The sequence below is a fragment of the Schistocerca piceifrons genome, chromosome X, assembly GCF_021461385.2.
Source record: "Schistocerca piceifrons isolate TAMUIC-IGC-003096 chromosome X, iqSchPice1.1, whole genome shotgun sequence".
NCBI classification, from domain to species: domain Eukaryota; kingdom Metazoa; phylum Arthropoda; class Insecta; order Orthoptera; family Acrididae; genus Schistocerca; species Schistocerca piceifrons.
In genome coordinates this window covers 232,682,136-232,694,609 of record NC_060149.1, presented here as the reverse complement: position 1 = coordinate 232,694,609, position 12,474 = coordinate 232,682,136, and the positions used below count along the sequence as shown (strand labels likewise).

The 12,474-nt window shown below is 37.0% G+C and overlaps 1 protein-coding gene across 1 annotated transcript in view; it reads left to right on the top strand.

Annotated features, from left to right (window-relative positions):
• The window catches only part of LOC124722960 (cell wall protein IFF6-like), a 45,897-nt gene that overhangs the window by 3,720 nt on the left and 29,703 nt on the right, over window positions 1-12,474 (top strand). The window lies entirely within an intron of this gene.

Below are 12,474 nucleotides of genomic sequence, written 5' to 3'. Positions count from 1 at the left end.
TTTGTTACTCAATTTTATGCGCTGGTGCACTGCCTCTTTTTTAGCTCCAAACTAGCTCTTGTTCCATGATTAGGAATAGAACTATTAGTGTAGCATTTAGTAATATTTTGTCTGATATGCCCCACAGATTGGTTTACATACTCACTTGTTGCAGTAAGGATCCCCAGAAAAGAATCCCATAGCTAAGAACTGAGTATATGTAGGCGTAATATGTCACAACATTGGCTGTTACAATCTGATGCTAACACCCTAGAAACATAATATGTTGATGATATACCGTTTGCCAGTATCCTTGTACATACTATAATAGCTGACAATCAATGTCCATCCCTAAAAACTTTGTTGTTTGCTACACAACCTACAGGTTTATTTTCTATCCTTAATGTGACAAGAGTTGGTTCCTCTCCTTATGCTTAAATGCATACTATTTTTCTTTTTGTTGTGCATTAATTTATTACATACTGCCCAATTGTAAACATCATTTAGCATTTCATCCACTTTCTCTAACAGGCGTTCTGATGTCTTATCAGTGGCTACGATGTTTCTGTCATCAGCAAAGAGAACTTTTTTTCCATGTCTTGCTTATGTGGAATGTGATTTATGTATCTTGTCTGATTATTGTTTTACCAAACATTTACATTAGTGGATGGGTGAACGTTCTCCACCTTTTGCATCCTGTTTCCCATCTTTGTAAATTCTGCAGTGGCTTTTATTGTACTACTTCCACTTCTGAAAGTAAACTGTACTTCATTAAGGAGGTCCTGTCTTTCATGATTGTTTCAATTATTTTTAAGAATGAAGACAGCAGTGAATGTGGCCATTAGTTTCCAGTTCTCTTCACACTCATGCTTGCTTTAGTTATTTTAGGGAAAAAATGCCTAAACTAAAAGATACATTTATTATGTTTGTTAATTGGTCTTGTATGCATGCTTTGAGAACAGAGACGGGAACCTCATCTGTGCCTGCTGACTTATTATTATTATTTTTTTTTAATTGTTGTGTTGTATTTGTAACTTCAAGCTCTGTTGTGGGAAACATGATTGTGCTTGTTGTTTAAGTCTTTGTAGTGCTACATGTGTTTTAGAAAGATTTTTCTGCAACTTCTTTGCAATACCAAAGAAATATTCATTTAAAAAAGTTGCTAATTTCTGAGGACTCTGTTAGTTTTTCCCCATTTTTGATTTATATAGTATTATCCCTGTCTCTGCCCTCTCCAACTTCACGTTTTATAACCTCTCATACCACTTTGTTTTTATTTTCGGAATTATATATTAACTTGACCAGAATGAGTTTGGAAGGTAGGAGACGAGATACTGGCAGAAGTAAAGCTGTGAGGACTGGGCGTGAGTCGTGCTTCGGTAGCTCAGATGGTAGAGCACTTGCCCGCGAAAGGCAAAGGTCCCGAGTTCGAGTCTCGGTCGGGCACACAGTTTTAATCTGCCAGGAAGTTTCATATATTAACTTATCATTGAATTTTTTTTTTTATTACAACAAGCGGTACCCACTTCTATTTATTTAAATATCTGTGATAGTGACATCTCATTGAATTGAGTGTACTGGCAGTGGTCTATGTTTTTCTAACACAATATTTCGACATCGTACCTCGGTGTCTTCATCAGGTTCTTCCTGTAACAGTCACAGGAAGCATCTGATGAAGACGCTGAGGTATGACATGGAAATATTGTTAGAAAAACGCAGACCACCGGCAGTACACCAGATTCGAGATGTCACAGAATCGCCGGGAAAGTCTAGGAAATTACATCTGTGGTAGTGTTCAAGGGTCTGTGGATTAGTGCACTGCTTTTACAAGGAACTGAGAAATTTAAGTGTCTGTGAGAACTTTCTAAAACCTGCAGTTACCCATCTGTTTTCCTATCTGCAGCAGTAGAAATGTCTACTTTCGAAAGTGTCATCTGAAAAATTGGTTTACCTAATGTGTAAAATTTAGAGGACGTAGCATCTAGATTGCTTTTTGTATACATTTCACCCCAGGTTTTATTTGCCAATATCTAGAAAAAGTATGTATCTTAAGATGTGAGGAGATCCTTTAGTAGGCCTGCAGTTTTGTGGGTTTCACTGAGCGTGTCTTTAGCTCTGTCATCTGACAGTAATAATTTGAAATGCCGTGATCTCTTATAAATACTTTACAGTTTTCCCTGTCAGTGTCTGTAAGTACTTGATTTAAAATTGAAACGTAACTTTTTAAAATCATTGTTGCAGCGTTTACCATTTGTGCCACGCTGAAAGTGTTCAAAAAGTTTAAGCAGTTACTACTAATTTTGCAGTGAACACACGGTGTGTCGTGAGGCGATCACACTGTTTTTTAAAATAACTGAAAAGCCTTATACACGCAACTTCATATTATTTCAATTATTTTAAGTTACAACTAATTTCACCCTCAACATCTGTGTTGACATTCGTGTCTCCACATATTATTATGCTAGATTTGGGGATTGAGACCTTTCCATGACTACTGCTATCTGAGGTGGTTTTTTTAGAAGAAGAAAAGCTTCTTACACCCTATATTGTATGTTTGTTTGCAAGACAGTATATTGGATGAAGCAGATATTTCATATGTCTTGTGACCAACAGAGAGATAAATCATGCTTCTGTTATAAACATATTTAATGAAAGATTTATCTCCAGGCCTTGTGGTCTACAGTGACACACGTTAGAACCCATGCAGATCACTATATGGCTGTGGACACTTATTAGAACACTATAGATTAAGGTTTGTTTTCCACTCACAGACTGAATATGGTAATAATTACTACAAATGCAATTTCTTATTAGTATAATGTTATCTTGGCAGCCCTTTGGGGAACGGTATCCACAGGGCCGAATGATATTCCTAAATTCTTTCTTGTAGTTTCACAAGTAGGTTTTTCATACGTTATTTGTAGTGTCTGTTACTTGAAACTGTTAAATATTTCTGCCATGGCTGCAGATTTTGTGTAAGTCAAACCTGATGAGAATTTATTGAAGCTGAGCTGTATGCCAGTATAGGTCATTAGGTGATCCATTGATCAAATGAAGCCCGGTCTTTGCTTTACCTCACATTGAAATTACATGAGCATACATTAATCATTAACTGTGAACAATTTCCCTCCAATACATTGTTTGCTCTGTTTTTCAGTATGGCCCTGAATGTGTGACACTAATATCATTTTCAGATTTAAAAAAAAAAAAAAAAAAAAGCTAGAGTTATCTAGTACACTGAATAGTGAATTATTGATATGTGTATTAGGAAAACAAATGGGTCAAATGCGGTGATGCTTCAGTGTCAGATGGACTGTTGGGTTGTAAATAGCTAATGTAACATGGCCAGAAATTAAAGACATAGAAAATTCTTTATGGATATGCTTATATGAAACAATCTATGGCACTCTCCATAAGTGTAGGGAGTTTGTCACAGACTCATTCGTAGCAGATTACAGTGCACTGTAAGGAGTTTTTCTGAATGGAAAACATTGTACACCTCAGATCTCGGAAAAAATTATATTGTCTTCAAGATATAGAGAGACATTCGTTCACTAAAAAGCTCATGAAAATTATTTGTGACTAGAAATCATAGTTTTGCAACAGCACCTGTGTGAGTGCTAAACTATTTACTCATATGGAATCTTTGAAGCTCTATTTTCATATTACACCACTCCAAGAAGGATATATTTCGTGAGACCTATATAGCAATATGTACGAGAACCTGTCAGTGTTGGATACAGGGCAGTGATTGAGTGGCTTGTAAAGTAAAAGCAATCATTAACCTGAATGAGAATTGTTACACTTTTCACAGCTTCCATTTTTAGAATTTCATGTTTCTGTGCATATTTCTTGGCTAGATGCAGTATCTTTCTGTATGTGGAAGTTTTGGCAGTGATGGAATCTCAGATACCTTGTACAGCTATTTTAAAATGTTAGATCTTCTTATACAGTCATGAATCAATAGCCTGAAATGAGTTGTACAGTATATCAATGTATGGTGTGATATGATAAAATACAGACAACCAGAGTTAAAATGATGGTAGTTGTCGTGTTAGATGGCACCTTCTTATGATTCTAATCATAGTAGTTTGTTGAGATAAAAGTTGGATTCTCTCTATGTATTCTGCAAGTGACTGTTTTTGTGTTCAGGTTGTATTATTCTTGATTTGAGGCTGCATTTTGTGTTGGACATATAATGGACTTCTCTATTCTATTACATAGCATCATTGTTCACTCAGAAGAGCTGGGGAAGTAGCTAAAAGTTTTAGTGATGTCAGTAAAAAATTCTAGTGTCTGTGTTATGAGTATGGCCATAACTTCAAAAATTACGAGCATATTTAAAATGTTATGAAGGAAAAGTCTGGTTGTCTGGAGGATGACTACTTGTGACAGCTGCAACATTGTAGCACTGATAAATAACTTTGCTTGAAATAGTGACATTAGCCAGTAAAGTTTCAAAGGGATTTTTCTAAGGCTTTTGCATAGCATTGACAAGAAAAGTCAAAAATCTTCCAATAGGTTTATCCTCGGGCAAAACATACTGTATAAATATGACACTGTGATGTGGAAATATCAGGTATTTCATGTGTGGCGAATCAGTGATTACAATGTCCTTTCTAACTTGTTCATGGTAAATACAGAAGTAAATCATTCAGAATATTTTTCAAAGTACCATTTCAACTAACTTTTGTTTGTATTTCTTTTATTATACATGGGCACAAACAAGCAAGGAAAATAACACAAACAAGCAAGGAAAATAACAATCATTTTTCAGTTACAGCGTCCTCCTAATTGACAATTTTGTTGTGGTTCATTTCCTAAATAACTTAGTTTCTGACATTGGTCAAAGTGTACAATGAGGATTTTGTCTCTGAGCAAGATTTAAGTTAAATTACTTCCCCTAAACAACAGCATTGAATTTTTGCACCTCTAAACAACAGCATTGAACTTTCACACTTTTAATCACATGCTAGACTTTGCACACATGAAAATTCGTGTGTTCCAGCTCTGCAACTCATCATTGTAGATTGAAGCATTTTACTTCGTGATGTTCCTTTCTGTTCGATATTTGAGTGGTGGTTCATTCTTTGCTGCAATGGGATAATGAAACCACATTGAAATATTTGTTCCTGAGAAAATTTGGCACTACTTAAATATTTTAATGTGCTCTTAATTTTTTCTGCACACAATTGAAAAAGCGTGCTCATAAAATTTGAAAATGTCTGCAGTAATGCATTGAATCTACGATCAACCTTATGTAGGCCTACTCAATAAAAATCTCTCTTTTTATAATGTTTGCTTATTTTTTATTCTATGAAAAAAGTTCTAAGAACAAGTCAGTTCTCATCTAGAACTTATCAAAAGAAAAACATCACAATAATAAAACATTGAGCTGTGAATTTTTAATATGAAAATAATGAAGAAACTAATGCAGCTAAAGAATTTACTGTTTTCGCAACTATTAATAGTGAGCAAGAAAAGAACACTGTAAGGAGTTGATTTATTCCACACACTACATTTCAAAAGCTATCTTCCATCTGTGTGTTTAGGTGAAGTGTTCAGATAATTTCTGTTAAAAACACCTGAAGTTGGATGGTACCTTCTGAAATTTTTATTTTTAGTGAATGGGGGTGTGCTGAAAAGTAATGCCTCAGAACCGTAAAGGTTTTTAAATAAAACAAACTTCAGTAACATTCTACATATTTATTCATCATGTCTACATATTTATTTCTCAATGTAGTCATCCTGGCAACAAATACATTTCACCCAATGAGAGACCAGTTAGTTGATACCTCACTGTAAAATGTTTGACTTCTGCAAGGTAAGGTTTGAAAATCGAATGGGGCCAAGTTGGTACTGTACAAAGGATGACAGTGAATCCAAGGCATCTAATTGTTACAGATATCGCAGTGATCCTATGTGGTCTTCCATTGTCATGCTGAAGGAGATGGGGCACCATGTGGGAACAAACTGTTCTGCAGTTAGGAATTACACTACAGCATGCTGTTTCTCATGCACTGACATTGTTACACACCACCATGTTAAACACTACAGTTTGGAGCCCTCTGTTCGCAGGGGTTGCAATTTCTGCCAGTGAAGCATGAAAGTTGACAGAGTAATGCTCATGACATGTAATACCTCAACCAAAATTGCACACATAATAAAAAATTCTGAGACATTAATTTTCAGCACAAACTAGTGAAACAACTCTAACAGAGGTCGGAAATTTTATTACTGCATACACATGTTGCCATGGTCATCACCATTTCATGTGGAGATGGACACGTGTCTAGAAGAGAAATGTGTCATCCATGGCCCATGGCTGAGAATAATTGTGGCATTTGCTTGGAATAATTTGCGTAAACCTTTAAAGACCCATATCAGGATGGTCAGATCAAGTAAATACATCTGTATTCTTTGTACATGAACTTTTTAAAATACTTTTCCATATGTTAAAATAAGCTGAAATGACCATAATACAGTTAAGTGGACTTGAAGTAGTAATATGTGCACAGTATTATGTAATGCTACATAAGTATTTACCTGTTTCTACAAATCTTATTAGCGTGCTAGGACACAGGAAGGTAAGTAATACTTAATTTCTCATAACACAGTGAAGCAGGTCTAATGAGAGTTCGCACAGGGACTAATTTTAGTGGTTTGTAGTAAGCTGAGTGAGTAATTGTTTCAGATAGCAGGGTCGATCTAATTTCTTGTGTATCTGTCTTTATGCCATCCTTTGTTAAAACCTTTATGTGTTGAGTTAGTAACCCATTTGTAATGTCTTGAAGAGTGAACGCATCTACACATGAGATATAAACGAAAATATTTTCTGTTACTCTCCTGTTATTTTCCATTTGGGAAATTCAATGGTGGGAGGCAGATTGAATCCAGAAAGGAGGCATTGCATTTATCTTTTCTTCACACATCTTGGCACGAATTATCACATACAACTAGTCTAGAAAGTCTGGTCACAAATTTTATAAAATTAAAATTAAGGATTGTGTAATGATTGTTCTTACAAGCAAAAACCCAAAGACAGCTACAAGCAAACATAAATAAATCTACAGACCAGGTACATGACTGGCTTGAAACTTGGAGGAAATAAGCTAGTAACATATATGCACCCAAAACAACTTTTCTAAACTTCTGTTTAAAAGGAGAGCCTCCAACACCTCTGTGACAAACTTCAGAAGCATTACACCCTGACTGGAAACAAAATTTTTAGACATATTGGCTTCAGTGTGATTTTAAATGACACACACATAACAAAAACAAATGCAACACTGAAGAAAGTATAGTACAGCCTACATTTACTTGCACACAAAGCAAGCTTCCACACTGTTTTAATTGCACACTTTGCCCACTTCCACAGCATTATGTGATTATATTCTGGGGTGTGTTATTATATTCTGGGGTAGCACAACCACTATCTGAATCATCCTCTTGATCCAAAACATAGCTATAAGATAAATGCACTATGCATGACAAACAGATTCCTGCAGGTACCTCTTCCAGAAGTCTTCGATTCTCTCACTCCCCTGCAGATTGTGTTTTAGAAACATGTAAATATGCGAGAAAGAAACAAAAATTCCAACATAAATGAACATGATACCAGGCAAGCTCCATGTGCAATTAATAAGGACATCAGCCTGTAAAACCTTGACTACAAATAGTGTTATAGGAACTCCAGGTAGGAATATCAACAGTGTAGGAAAAGACAGATTGTTACTTTGTTTAAGGAAGACACATTAAGTTGCTGCCAGTTACAATTAAGACACTTACCTAAAGCTTTTGGCTGCAGCCTTCATCAGCTAAAGAGAAATACACACCATTCATTTGCACAAGCAAGCACACCTTATGCAAATATGACTGCCAACTCCAGCATTCTGGCCGGAGATGCTGGGATTGGCAGTCATTTGTGCATAACATGTGCTTGCTTGTGTGTATGAATTGTGTGTGTTATGACATTCCACAATCTGTTAACATTTACTGTATGAATAAAGAATTTGAATTAGAACCAGCAAGAATATGCAATGTCAGCGTTTATACAGAGAGGAACAGAATCCACACCTGGGTGGCTCGCAGCTTGAGCTTCGTGAATGAGATCAGTGGATTGTAGGTATTCAAGTAAATAACTTTGGCTGATGGCATGGTACAATTTTCCTGATAAAATCAGAGATACATACACTTCAATAACAGTTGTGTGGTATCAAAAGGTCATTTATGGCACTTGGAAACTGTACTATGCATCCAGTAGAAACTGGCGTCATATTTCAAAGTTACTGTACACCAGATTTGATTTTAAACAGGCCATTTGCTAATGTTTAGGTGCGTTGTTTACATTCATAGGTTTAATCAGAGGTGTACTGTCAGCTGCCCAGTAGTTTCCACTGGCAGTGTCTTTATGAGTTGACTTCCAAATGACATTACTCTCTTTGACACAGAAATCTCTACACTCCTAAAGGAGCAGAAGAGGTGCAGTTGTTGGGATAATTTACTCATTTGCTGTGATACCTTAAGTGCTATATAGTTGATTCAGCAAAAGTACCAAGTAAACAAAGGAGTTAATACGTACAAGACACCTTTCACTTGGTGCAGTAGCAAGGGAGTGAAATATCATTCTTCTGGGTCTCAGGCCCTGCAGGAATCCATGGAAATGAGCAAGCTGACATGGCAGCAAGAGGTGATGGCAACTAAATCAATATACTATCCCATGCTGTACCCTCGGCTGCTGTTACTCGTTGAGGAGAAGAGGTAGGTGTCAGCAGGAGAAAGAGTGGTTGGCAGTACAAAGTAACAAATTAAACCTGATGAAGCCAACAATTTTGCCATGGTGAACATTGTTGCAGTCACACAGGTAGAAACCAGTGGCCTTAACATGTCTGAGAATGGGCCACTGTACTCTGACACAAAGGCAACTCCTGCAGCAGGAGGACCACCAGGGTGCATTGCTTGTTGTGCACCAGTGCTGCTATGCCACATTTTCCTTGATTGCATTATATATTCTGACAAAAGGGGAGCAGTTTGTCTTGATAATTGTTTTTCCACTGTTTTAAATACAATGAGATGAGTGTGGAAAGGGGTTTAAGGTTTTGCATGTTATGCAGCTTTCTGTCAAAATTACTGAGTAGATTATTTTAATATATCTTCAAGTGACTGGTTCATTCTTTAAGAGTGAGTAATCAAACAAGCTACAATTATCTGATAAGTCTTACAATTTTGACTGTACGTCCATTTTGTGCCACACTTACTGTATTTATGATCTGACTAACCCAGGTACCACTGTATAGGTTTTGACCTGTTTCGATCCATGTTGAGCATGGTGATCTGTCTGACCTAGCAATCACATCTTAGTGATGTGGTGATTTGCTATAAATGAAATGTGGTTTGAGCTCCTTTCCACAGTAGGATACCTAGCTACGGACATGCAGGTTGCTGAAGTAATGTTCAATTGAAAGACTTGTACCAGTCCATTGAGCCACAAGCCATTATTACCAGAATCTACACAAATATTGTCCTTCCACCAACCTTTTTGACCTGCATGTGAAGAATAATCTCAGGAACTACTGTAAGGTTTTTTATTTTATTTTATTATTATTATTTATCGATCACCAGGCAGGCACCGTAGTCTGAAAGTTCTCAAAAGGCATGAATGTTACCCCGTCTGTCATTATTTCATTAGTGTTTGCAGTGACATCTTGTGGCAATAATGGGAGGTGCGACCTACTGCACCATATGCAGCCATCATTATGGCATGGCACATTTGATCCCTATTCACTCGCCCATAAAGAAAACGACTCTTACACCCTGACAAGTTATCCATGGTGTCCCTCTTAAAGGTCGTCATGTGCATTTGATGTTGTGTTTCAGAAAATGTTTGCAATTTTTTTTGTAGTGTGTAACTGGAGTCAGCTAAACAAATACTGCTCATCACATCTTTCATACAACTTCCTGCATCAATGGAAAGCATCTATTTGTTTCCCTACAACATTTTTAAAGCAAAATTTTACATGCATGTTTGATAGAGTGATCGCAAATTAGTGTTGTGTGATGTTTGTTTTATCAATTTGTATTAACAGAAACGTTAAAACTTGACAAATAACCAGTACTCCAACAATGACTGAGCAGTGCTGCTGCATGGTGGTATCAGTCTATGCTGGCAAGGGCAACACGTGAATCACTGTTGGAGTACTGATAATGCTGCTAATAGTTGCACAGCCGACTGAAGATAATGAACAAATACCACACGCATAAAAACAGAATATTTTAAGTTATTTATCAGAAACAGCTGAATATTTGGTACTTCTATACAGGTTTCCTATATGAGTACTGAACTGCATAGTGCAATTTTCCTGCACTTCATTAGTTTCATTGATGATGACCCCCAAAGAGTCTTGTGCAATAGACTGTCTCCTTTTCACATCAGAAAGCAGGCTATGTGACAGTGTTGAACACAATTTCATTGTATTGCTTTGCCCCTGTTCCTGTTTTCTAGGACTAATTGTGTTAAGGATAATTCGGCTAAATACTTGTACGTCATGTGTGAAGAACACTCACTCCCAAGATGATAGATCCTTAATTGCTCTGTTAGAGTTGTTAAGAGGTGAACATGAAGATAATCTTGAACAACTCTATTGACCCACCCTGTTACTTTCCTTTGTGGGGCATATTTGATTGATTTTACAGGAAAGAAACCATTGTATGGTTCCTATCCCACCACCTGTAATATTATTCTGCATGATGTATGAAACTCATCTAAATGTATCAAGTGTATTTCCCTTCTTTCTGTGTGCAAAATACAGTTATGTGAAAAACTACTTATCACACTTATTCCAATATTTTCCTTAATCTCAGATGTGGAAATGGTATGTGGCTCAGTGGTTAGATGTCAGATTAAATATCTAAAGGTCCAGGTTTTAATCTGCAGTTGGTCCTTTTCCTGTTACTTATCACCTCTTTCGCATCTGGCAATGATTTGTTAATTTGAAAAATGTTGAGATTTGCCATGGCTTGGAGTCCACAATAGTCTGTGGTTCTCGTGTAATTGGCTGCGTAAGTCAGCTCAGTGTCAGAGGAAGCAATGGGATACTACTTCCATTGGGACCGTATCCAGTGAAGCTATGCAGTGTTCCAAATAACCTTTTTGTTGAGGACAGCTTTATTATGTGAAAGTTTCAAAGTGATTATCCGAAAAGTTAACCAAAGCAAAAACGTGAGTGGCTGAAGATGATTCAGGCACAGGCACATCTTCCTCAGCATAACAGTAAAGAAGCAGACTTATAATATGGGGCTTTCATAAAAATGAAAGTATTTTACTACCTACCAATGTCTGTCATTGGTGGAGTAATGTCACTGTTATCGTAAGAAAGGGGCATTTAGTAATGTATACATATTTCCTCTGTGTGCCAAGAGGGCCATCACACATTTATTTCACAGGTATTTACTTATCATTCCATTTTCACAACCGTTTTAAGTGCCCCTTGTACTTTGATGCACTTTTCATGACACTTCTGCAAGTCCTTGAATACATGGCACAATCAATTATTTCTCAGATCCTTACATTCACATCCTGTATTTTGAGCACTGTTGCAGATTTATGAAATGAATGCCCCTAAAGTCATTTTTTCTGACATTACAGATGTGAGATGGGTGTAGTGGACAGGACTGATGTAGTATTGTGCATTGTCATGGGAAAGTCTTCTCTTCATTCATTATGCATGGGATGAAAACATGATGCAACACGTAGTGCATTATTGCCAACCAAATTATATGGCAATGTGACTACTAGTTGATATTAAAAATAAAACATCGAACTTTCAAAATAAGAGATCTACAGACATGTCACTATCAAGAATATTTTGTTAAGTCCACCTTTCAACAGTCATAGTTTTACATTGCATTGTGTACACACAACTTTTCTGTGTCATCCATTGACTACTGGGGAGACAAGAGAGAGGTTTCCCACAGGGTTCAGTCTTGGTTCCCTTACTGTTCTTAATCTATACAGGGTGTATATAAAGTCCGGGAACACTTTCAGGAACTAAACATTGTACAGATGTCATACATATTGCATTTTGAAGAGAAACTCTGAAAGTTTTTTTTACAAACATTCGGTATGCGAACCATGAGTGACCCGACACACATAAATACGGTAATCGAATTCTTGCCATACCCGTCCCAGCATGGCATCATCGACTGTGGCAGTCGCATCCCATATTCTCTCCCAGAGCTGTGCTACATCACATGGTAGAGGCGTTACATACACAAGATCTTTAATGTGTCTCCACAGAAAAGTCACACAGTGAGATCTGGCGATCGGGGAGGCAATTTCACGAAACAGATGTCCCTTCTGTAGCATGGCCGATCCATCGATGCAGCAGCTCTGTGTTCAGGTACACACGAACTTCACGATGAAAGTGGGATGGTGCCCCATCCTGCTGATTAATGAATGATGAGTCTGATTGCATTTGAGGCATCAGCCATTGCTAC